Below are 11,722 nucleotides of genomic sequence, written 5' to 3' on the forward strand. Positions count from 1 at the left end.
GTTTTACAAATTCAATTTGTTAAGCTAGTATTACATCCACTCAATAGCGCTAATTCCTTTTTTTCACTCATTTAGGATAAATGGTTGGAAAAGCTAGTATTTAAACCTTTGATATGAATTGGCCATTTGCAAAGCTTGTATCGTGCTCTATAACTGAGCTTAACAATCATACGCATACCCAATTGAGCTTTTGCCCTTTAATCTTACATATAATTGACTCATGTTCATGATTATTAACACCGTTAAATGCGCATTTCATTAAAGAAGCATGATTGTAATCCACCCACAATTGAATACCAACTTAAATGGAAATGAACAACTTAGAGCCAAAAAATAACAATTTTAAAACTTTAGTGGGCTTAATAAATTTTGCGGAGTTCTCTTTGATAGTTTTGATCTGTTTAATACTAGAGGAGCTCAAGTATATGTAGAGATAAATATCATCTTTGCTTGTTTAACCACCCTAGAGTAATAGTGATAACAACCACAAGATTCCGTGATATACACGGTATAGAACATATTTTAGTTTTATCTAGATAGATATAACGTAATAGCTCGTCGTCCATAAAGTTATATGGTGTAAAACGTTACATGCACTAACAGCTTAAGTTTTTTAAGTGAAGTAAATTTATCAAAACTAACAATTATGAGTCCAGTGCCCCTCCACAATTTCCTATTCGGCTTTAATATGGTCACATATATGACTCATCTGAGAAACAGAATATAAGTTAGAGCATAATGAAATGATCTTAGTCATTTAATCATAAAAAATTCCGTACTCTCAGATTGATAAGTCTTGTCCATCTTTATATTAAATTATATCTTATGTCATACGTACATAAGTTTGTTATATTTCAAAATGCCAAACCTAAAGTTGTAATATTCAAAGCCATGTGACCTTAGAAAAAGCAAGTGAGTCCAATACTTGGTTAGGTTAGAGATGGCTAGTGAATCTACACTACACAAAATGTCCAAACAACACTATACTGTTGCACAAGTATTAAATAAAAAGGTGAAGAACAAAGAAAAATAATACTCAAATTTAAGAAACAAAAAGGAAAGTGTAGTCCACATGTGAGAGTATAGCTTTGTCACCACCTCCCTTTCAGGCTCCCTTACGTGCGGGCACGGCGGAGGCTAATGGCTCGCTAAGTATTAGGCTTAGTGCAAGCTCTCCCAAGCCCACCAATTCACGATTTATGGTTCGAATTTTTAACCTACAAGTCAATTTCAGATAAAAGTCACCATTAATCGATTTGGAGTGGGCAATTAGAGACCCAAGTGAGATATCAGGAGAAATACTTCACTCCTGTGCATTTACAGAAATTAGGATCAGGAACTTAATTATACTAATTAATCACCTATGCCCTTCTAGTATCTGATCTTGCTTAAATATCAAGTAAAGCATTTATGTAGCATTTTATACTAATCACGAAATCTAGGATTCAATTCCTCGCCAAATTAAGGAAATATAAATTCATGCATCATAATAGCGTAATTGGAATAAATCAAGATTTGCTTCAAAGAACTTAAACATGATTTCCTTTTTCTTTTTCTTTTTTTCTTTTCTAGGTGTTTCAATGCATTTATGGAGTAAACTAACCAAAAACTATTTTTTAGACCTTTCTGATTTTTTTTTGAAAATATAAATCATTTTTGGATTTTTTTTTATTTTTACAAAAAAAAAAATTTTCGGATTTTAATTAAAATAACAATAAAACAAAAGCAAACCTAGGTCGGTGAGACCCGCGAGCCGTCGATTGGGATTCGGCCTGATTAACTCGAGTCGCCCCTGCCGGGGCTAGAGGTGAGAACTCCCATTTATTTTAAGGGTTAATACTCTGAAAATCCAAATTTGTACACTCATGATAAATTTATCCCAAACTAATTTTTTTATTAAGAAAAATTCCAAACTTGTACAGTTATGACAAATTACCCTGAATGATCATAAAAAAAAACTCATAAACTTGTATATTTGTGACAATTATTTTTCTAAAACTTGAGTTTGGTTGAAAAAGCTCTAGCAACAATATGGGCCGTGTACAGTTGTCCCGCGGCTACCGTGCGTGGCGACGGCACGGCTGCCACCACCTTTCCTCTTTGCCGGCTAAGAGTCGGTCACTTCCGAAAACACGATGTGCACAAAAAATATCGAAACAAAAACATCCAAAGCGAAGGCTAGCGGTGGGGATCTATCAAGCCTCTCTTGACAAACCATGAGCACCAAAAATGGAAGGAGGATCAAGGACAAGTGCATACTCGAACTTATGCCTAAATCGACAAACAATGGATAAGCGAGACCGACCTCAGTACAGGCACGAACGAAACAGAAAAAACTTAGTAAAAGCAAATGATACTAATACCTAGGTGACGTAAAAAATATTTTTGTTAAGGTCAAATTGGTCCTTTAAGTTTCTAATGCGATTTAATCCTAAATATTTAGCCAATATTTAGGTGTCAATAAGCTTTTAGGGTTCTCTCCACCATATGCCTTAACAATTCTTAACCTTACTGTATTTGCAAGAAGCCAAACCTTTGCTATGCAAAGGATTTATATATTTTCTATTGAAATATATTTGTGGCCCAATTAGTTGATATTATTTAAAAATTAATTCCCGATCTGAATTAGGTCATTTTGCCATTATAGTAGGTTTAGGACTAATTAGGTCATTTTGCCATTATAGTTGTTATAGTAATTCGAAGTGCTTACATCTTAACTAAATAATCATAATTTATATTTTATTACAGTGGCTACTATGATGATAATCTCATCTTATTGGGCCAGAAAAACACTTTGCTTATTTTATTAGTTTCCATATCTTAATTAAAAATAATAATTTAAATATCGCTGCAATAGATTTTACAACACTATGTTTAATTGGTTTCATCTCATTGATAGCTGTTTAATAAAGACTTAGCTCATTAATTATACTCCTTTAAGTGTCCAAATCTTGGCTTGCATTTTACATGATTCATGATATTAGATAAGTATTTCCTACACTCAGCAAAGATAGCTATTGAAGATTAATTTTCCGTTAACTATAGACGCACTAGCAAAATTAATTTCTCAAATTGAGAAATATATAATATGAGTTGGTCTTTGTTAATTTGTAGGGGCACCACAAGCCCGCGGGTAACGTAATCAAACACATCAGATGGAATCTTAGAAATTAAAAGATTTGACCGATTCACTGGCCTAACTGAAAGAAAATATATTTAATTCAATTGAATTCACCTACGTAATAGAATAAATCTCTCTCTCTCTCTCTCTCTCTCTCTCCACGAACCAGTAGCAGGATATATATCTTATATACAACTTCACAGAGTTAATATAAAGCATAGGTATGCTGCAATAATGTGGTTATTGAATTGGATAATGTGATGTATCATGAAATATCGAACCATCGAATATTCTATTAGCGGATATAGAACTCAAGTAGTTAATTAGGTTAGCAAAAAGAAAAAAAAACATTGTTAATTAGGTTAGTCGAGCAACTAAATTTAATTAAGGGCGTTCAGTTATACAGACATTATCCTTAAACCATTGTTTGAGCTTAGGCTTCTACATATGTGATGGAACTTGTTCTATTCATTTTAACGACATGTAGGGGTGAGTATGATTTCAAGATAGAATTGAATCAATGAGAATGGGTCAAGTTCCAAATTCCAAAGTATATAAGGTAGGTTTCACATTTCAAAATTTAGGGAACTAGTCGAGCAACCTAAAACTCGGAACAAGTCTTTGTTTTTTCTTGTTCTATATTTTTGCACGATCTTATGACATTCCATGACATCCAACAATGTGTGTAATTTGGAACTACTAATTTGATCTTTCATATTTAGCATATCCATAACTGAGATTTTTACTTTATTAATGTTTCATATTTTTCATATGTTTGAATATGAGTTATGATTAATAGATTATAGCAACAGATAGTTGTCATTAGAGATCATAATTAACTACAATCGTTCAATTAAGAATACATGTAGAACATACGTTGACTCAAGAACCAATACCGAAACTTGCAACAAGGTGAGTTCCAAGTTCTAAAGTAAGTAAGGTAGGTTTTATGTTCCAAGAATTTGGGAATCAATTCCGACGAGTAAATTCTAGGTTTGAAGTTTCAAGCAGAACATGGACTAACCCTGAAATTGCTCACCCCTAATGCAATAGACATGCACCCTAATTATTCAAATTATGGAATTTTATCTACTTTAGGTACAGTAGGCTCCGAATTAGCTACTGCTGAATATGTGTCGACCTAATTAGTGAAAATATGGAATTTCATCTACTTTAGGTTTTGTAGGCTCCAAATTGGCCACTGCTGAAGATGCGTCGGTATTTAATTGAATGGTAAGTGAGAATATTTTATTTTACTTCATAAGAGGAATATGTGGACAGGATTGCGTGCCTTGAACGGAAATAAGTGGATGAGGCGACGAATTTTCTCCTTTTTCTCCGCCGGGACTTTGTTTCCTCATCCATGTGCCTTGCAAATGCATTCGATGCCTCTTAAATAGGTACTACTGGAGAGAAAAGCTTATGCATAATTACTTCAATATTATCTGCACTTCATTATGGTATCCACTACACTTTTAGTTTTAGGGTTTAGTGACTTTAAACTAGCATGAGACTTGGGGCTAGGTTTTGCCGTGCATTTTCTTGCCGGGACTTGGGTGCATTGTCAATCGGATGAATCTCAACCATTGATAACAAAGGTCTCATGTATATTATGAAGTCATACAAAATCCAGCGGCAAATTGGATCTGAATAAGAATTCGGTGGTCAACGACCCACGCATTGTTTCAAATTCTTCTATACAAACATTCACCATGTCCTACCTCAACTTTCGTGGCCTCATGTATATGAACTTGGACTTGCACTCCGCTCCGGTACATGGCGAACCAGAGGAAACAAATAAGAGATACAAGAAAAATCAGCACCACAAGTAGGGCAAATGAGGCGAGGTCAAGCCTCGCCGGAATCTGGCGAGTTCCAGCTCACCGGTTATGGCAAGGTTCAAGGAGAGCTCTTCCGATTGAGGTGAGGTCAAGTCAAGCTTAGGTCAAGGCAAGGTGAAGGAGCCTCTTGCTCGAGACTCAATAGATTCCAGCGAGCTCGAGCCACACCCAAGGCTGATGAGGTTCAGCTCGCTTGTGACCGGTCGGTGGCCATCGCCCAGTCGCCATGGCTAGCGACCAGCCGAGGAAGAAGCAGGACGGAAAAAAATAAAACAAAACAAAAATAAAAATAATTAAAATTTTGAATTTTTTTTTTAGAAATATTTATATAATTACTAACATTTCATTAACCAAGTACCCAAGCAAAGCACCGAGGGCTCATGCACAACCATTGTGGACCTAAGCCAGAGTGTCAAGGACCTGAGCACAGCCTTTGTGGATCTGACCTTAGGTGTTGGGGCATCGGGCATGGGCACAAGCACCACAGGTCCGAACCCAGCCTCGATAGACCCGGGCCTAGTTGCTAGAAACTTGATCCTAAGTGCCAGGACCTAGGAACCAACATCGGGGTTTCTATGCCCAAATGTAGAGTTTTCAAGTTCAAGAAACGATACTTAGTCATATATCTAAAAATTGTTTTCTAACTTTATAAAGAGGAAATCAGTTTTCTGAATTTAAGCTTTTATATGAAAACATTTTTCATTGACTCATTTTCCTAAATAAACCAAATACCAAAAACTAAGGTATATGTTTTCCTTAAAACAAATGACGCCTAAAAATGATAATGTAGACATCGCTATAACAAATATTGAAACGCTATATACAATTGGCCTCATCTCATTAATATCTATCTAGTAAACATTTGACTCATTCATTTCAATTCTTTTAAGTGTCCACATCTTAATTAAAACCCAAATTATTTTTTTCATAATTGTTATAATGATACTTTTGAGCGGCCTCATCTCATTGGGCCTAAGAAGTTGACTTCCAAGCCTTCCACTTTACAATATTTAGGAAAAGAGTATCCAATTCCCCACTTTGATATATTTACAAAGATAATAATATTGATAATCTTTGGAACATATTGATTGGTCCATGAAATGCAGCAGCGACAGTACACAGTAATTATTCGATTCTCCATATCATCGCGTGAATGGAATTTCATGTTTGGATCGCGCACTAAAAGTTTGCCTTACATCTTATATGATTCGGGATATTAGAGAAGTATTTCGTACACTTAGAAATATTGATTAATTTTCCCGTTATTAAAAGATGTACTAGCAAAATTAATTCTCAAAATGAAAACTATATGATATGAGTTGGCCTTCCTTAATATCTAGTGGCACCACAAGCCCGCGGGTAACGTAATCAAACACATCGGATGGAATCAGAAACTGAACTGCATGGTGATGAATCAAAGCATTTGACCAATTCGTTGGCCAATAATTGAAAGAAAATATATTTAATTCACTTGAATTCACCTTAATTAACTGAATAATTAATTTAAGATCTCTCTCTCTCTCTCTCTCTCAACTGATATAAGTGTGCAATAATAATGTGGTTATTCAATTGGATAATGTAATGCGCCATGAAATACTGAATCATTGAATATTCAACTCGTGGATATAGAAGTCAAGTTGTTAATCAGGTTAATGAAAAAAAATGATGTTAATTAGGTTTATCGAGCTACTAAATTTTCTCTCTAGAGATGTTCAATTACACGGATATTACGCTTAAATCATTGTTTGAGTTTAGGGTCCTATATATGCGATGGAACTTGTTCTATACATTCTAAACCCATACACGTGCATTTGCTCCTTGAAATCCTAATTAGTCAACTCATGGAATTTCACCTACTTTAGGTACAGCAGGCTCCAAAGTAGCTCCTGCTGAAGATGCGTGAGCATTTAATTAAAATTAATATTAAATTATATTTTTTTACTAGATATCATTAAAAAAAAAAAAAAAATGTGGGCAGGATTGCGTGCCTTGAAGGGAAAGAAGTGGATGAGATGGAGGAGGATTTCCTCCCTGTTCTCCGCCGGGATTCTGCTTCCTCTTCCATGTGCTTTGCAAATTTTTCCAACGCCACCTAATTCTCAACCGTTGATAATATGGATCTCGTGTGAATGTTGTCATACAAATTCCGACGGCAGATATCGCCCGGTCCACAACGGATCGGATCTAGATAATTATTTCGGGGGTCGATGGCACACGCGTTTCTTTCGAATTCTCTTATGCAAACATTCACCAGGTTCTCCCCTTCTCTGTTGACTGGATCCGCACACGCCTAAATCCTTCAATTACTGATATAAAGTAAGCGCATTCTAGTTGGATGGGTGCACGATGCCTGCGATCCGGAATTTGCAAAGGAGATGTAACTTCCCCATATGATCCTAGGACTAATCCTAGGTTATGATTTGCGCATGTAGCTGTCTTACAATGCAAATGAGGCACTAATGAAGAAGTCGTGATCACGATTAGTGAACTGCACATGTAGACTTTTATATCTAGAAAAACGTTACAGCTATGCACGTAGAAGTATACTATTTTCTAGCAACAATTGGAGCATATGCATATCATTGGGGAAAGTATCAAAAAAATTATAAATCTATTGCATTAGTATGAATTCAATCATAAACCTGTCGATTTAACAAATTTAGACTTAACTTTTTTGCATTTGTGCTAATTGAGTCCATCCGGTTAATTTTGGTCGGAAATCACTAATGTGGGTACTGGTTATCCTACATGATATGGCCGGTGTCGACATGAATAATTTTTTAATAATATTTTGAATTCTATGTTGACCATTTCTGCTTTAACATAATTTGAAAAAGGCCTGAATTGAAGCTAGGTTTAGGAAAATTTCCTCCTAATATCATCAATGTAACTTCTCCACTGCATTCATGTCTGGCGTTCTTGGCCCCCGGATGTTGCTGCCAAAATGAGGACGTGAATCATGCATGTAAGCCGGTCGGGCAACAAAGATTGGGTTAACTGATATGCTCGAACGTTACTTGGAGATAAAAAACACTATGAATGTCATAACTTTTATTTGACGCTCACTTGAGCACTATAATTTTATTCACTCACTTAAGTGTCACATCGATATAAAATTGCTTACTTGAGTACCTACTTCGACAATTCATTTTGCATGGCTTTTTTTTACTAATTTTTTCATTTTTACATGGCTTTTTCAAAAGAAATTAAAGTCAAAACATGGAAAATCTTCATCCAACATGGCAAGAGTATAAAAAACATCATCGTTTTTCTCTCTTTCTCTCTAAATGCTTCTTTTACAGAAACGACGATCTCTCTCTCTCTCTCTCTCTCTCTCTCTCTGTTGTGTTTCGTGAGGTGCATTTTTTGTTGTGTCTGGATGTAAATCCAAGCCAAGGTTGATGTGATCTCTAAAATAGTGTATTTTGTAAATGGTTACAGGATGTCTCTCAGAAAGTGAAATCAACAACTTATTTTTTAAAAAGTCGAGGAACCTAAGTCTTCACTTCTAACAAATTTTGACACTTAAACAATCACTCGTAAACTTATTGGAACTTCTACTATCCTTCAACCCAATATGAAAAATAGCCAAAACCACCCCAAAAAAAAAAAAAAAAAATGTATAACCATCTCTGTTTTTACTATAGAAGCTACATTACAAATTGCAAAGCATCTATTTTTTCTACAATAATCAACAATAATGCACAAATTACAACACAAAACGCCATTTCCACCAAATTGACCATATAACATGTCATTCAACCTAGGAACTTAATCATAAACGAGGCCATTCACCCTACATACACAAAATATAATGAGGTGATTTGCCACTATTTGAAGCATTGGCGTTCGATTATATTTATTGAAGAAAGAAGTTGAATTATGCCCCAATTTCTTTAAACTAGGTTAGGATTCTACAATCAGATGTCTAAACAACATTGTTTGCCTTCTCAATTGCTGACTTCATCTTACCAACGAGCCACATTGGATGATTGATTTTTAATTAATGCCACATTAGATTTTGAAATAAGGCAAATTGTTAATGGCACTCAAGTGATCGATTTATAAAAAAATTTGCACTCAAGTGAGTAAAAAAAAATTATTGCACATATTTGAGCATCATGCAAAAGTTATTGCACTCCTAGTGTTTTTATCTCATCTTATTTGAGACTAAGGTTGGTCACTTCGGGCCTTTGTTTGACATAAAGGCCACTCCAGTCCTTTTTTTTAAAAAGAAGATGGCTCAACTTCAAGCCCTTAATTGTGACAAAATCAAATTCAATAAAAAGGCTTCACTTAAGGCTCTTAGTAAAGAAAAGCCTACTATGAACCATTTTTTCAAGAAAATGGCTCCATTTTGTGCGCTTATTTAAAATTTTCCCCACGTTATACAAACATATACAAATAGCGTACAGAATATTATAAATCTCATCATATCTTCATCTAACATAACCTTATCCTATCCAATAAAAAGTCTAGACAACCATAAGCAGCCTAAAGGTGTGACTAGTTCTCCTTACTATTAAGTAAAAAAAAAAAAGTGAAAAAGAAAATGAAAGAACAAGACAGCGACTTGCTATAGGAATAAATGTACTAGATATTTTAAAACTTGTCATGAAAATACAAATAAATTTTGGAACTTGTTAGATTGGTACAATCAGGTCTTTTTCGTGACTCCATACATTGGCTAATAGAAAATGATTACGTGACTTTTTTTGTTATTTTTTTCTCTCCTACATGATAATGACGTGACTAAAACACAAATCATAAGGTTAACATGACATTGTTTTGGTCAAAATCTAATTTTTTTAATAAAATTTTATTTAAATTATATAAAAAATAAGTAAACTTAACAATTTATTTAATATAATTTAAATAAATTTGCTTCCTTGCCAAAGTTTAACGTTCTTTCTATTTTTTGTGTGTGTTTAAAATGTTCTTATTTTTAATATAATTTAAATTAATTTGTAATAAAAGTCATATTTACACTAAAATGACGTTATTTTAGCCACATAAACGCCATGTAGGAAAATATTATATAAAAAAACCACGTTAGCATTTTACATCAATCAAATTAGTCATGGTTAACTTGAAGACTTGATTGTACCAATTTGATAAGTTTTAAGATATAATTTTAATTTTTGAAAGTTTTGGGACTCAACTACACTTTTATTATAAGTTGTAGGATTTACAGTGCACTTATTCCGGAGACTTACATACATTTTGTTGAAGAAGAAAGATGAAGATGGCCACTTTGGAAGCACATCAACAGTCTCGGTCTTCACTCCTTCGCGTAGAATAAGGTTGTTTCCACGTCTCTAGCTTTGATCAAACCCATTGTTGGTGGTGGCGGCGGTGGAAGACAGAAGATCAACGTACGCATTTGAACAAGTCGTCTAGCTTCAGTTTCAATGTCCCTCATCTCTTCGTAGTCATGAGGTGATATACTAGGAATTGCGCCGTTCGGCGCGCCATTTCTACCGCAGTTGTCCAGCTTCTCTCTCTACAAAATGATAATTTATCCGTGAATCTAGTCCATTGTAATTGAGAGTTTCCCCGTTCTAGAAGCTGTCCTTTATTTTATTTCTATTTGACTGCTCTATTCAGCTTCCCTCCCTCCCTCCCTCCCTCCCTCCCTCCCTCCCTCCCTCCCTCTCTCTCTCTCTCTCTCTCTCTGTGACAACTTTCTCAAGATTTAGCAAGGCTTATGACTTAGTACGCAAGATGGGAATCCAGAGAACTTCTGAGAATTTCGTTGTCAACATGGAAAGCTTGTCGAACATCGCCATGAAAGAGAGTGCTAAGAGCTCCTGGATCATGGTGAGTTTTTTCTTTTTCTTTTTCCTTTTTTCTTTTTGGGCTCTTCAATTACTCCAACACGTTGTGGTTTCTCATCTTGTTCCTTTTCCAGATATATCTTCTCGGAAAGAATAATGTTTTTTCCAGTTCCCACATATTCTTCTCTCCAATTCTGGATTAATGTATGAATGACGATGAGCTCCAAAAGAACAGCAAATCGAAATGCCATTTCCAATTTGCTAAAAAAATAACTCATTGTGTTCTTGCCTTCGTTTTCATATATGATATTCGTTACATAATGAAATGTTCCTACGCTCTTCATGGCAAGATAACACTTGAAAACTTGCAGACAGGGGCCACAAGGAAGAGCTTTAAGTGTGGAGCTGAGAAGAAGACTAATGCTAGTGCTAATACCAATGCTCATGATCATAAGACCGATGCAGAAAAAGCAGGTACAAGATATTTTTCTCTTCATAAAAACTTCATTTGAATTTTGGAAGAATTTGTTCTCATTCCTCATGATGTGCTTCTTCTTTTTTTTTTTTAAATATTGTCTATGCTTATTCCGAAAGGTAATTACCAGGATAAGGAAGCCATTTATCATGATAATTGATACACAATTTATTCAAATTTTCTTATTAAATTTATTGTTTTCATACCAGAGGTAATGGCCTTCTTTAATGTTATGTCAAAAGAAGTAAGATAGGTAGGGGGTAAAGGGTTAGGTCACAAAGTTAATGAATTGGGCACCCTCTATTTACGGGTGAGAAGAATCTGTCTTTTGGCTTTCCATCTTCTAAATTCTCTAGGAATTGAGAATCGAAAAAAATTTAAGAAACTCTCTAATGGGTGCTCTCCTACTTGGAGGTCTCTTGGCCAGGCTTCCTATATTAGAGAATTTTCAAATTAAGTGGGACTACCTACTAAAGATTTAGGGGTTTGATATAAGGATTTTGTTAGT

The sequence above is a fragment of the Eucalyptus grandis genome, chromosome 5 (genome assembly GCF_016545825.1).
Source record: "Eucalyptus grandis isolate ANBG69807.140 chromosome 5, ASM1654582v1, whole genome shotgun sequence".
NCBI classification, from domain to species: Eukaryota; Viridiplantae; Streptophyta; class Magnoliopsida; order Myrtales; family Myrtaceae; genus Eucalyptus; species Eucalyptus grandis.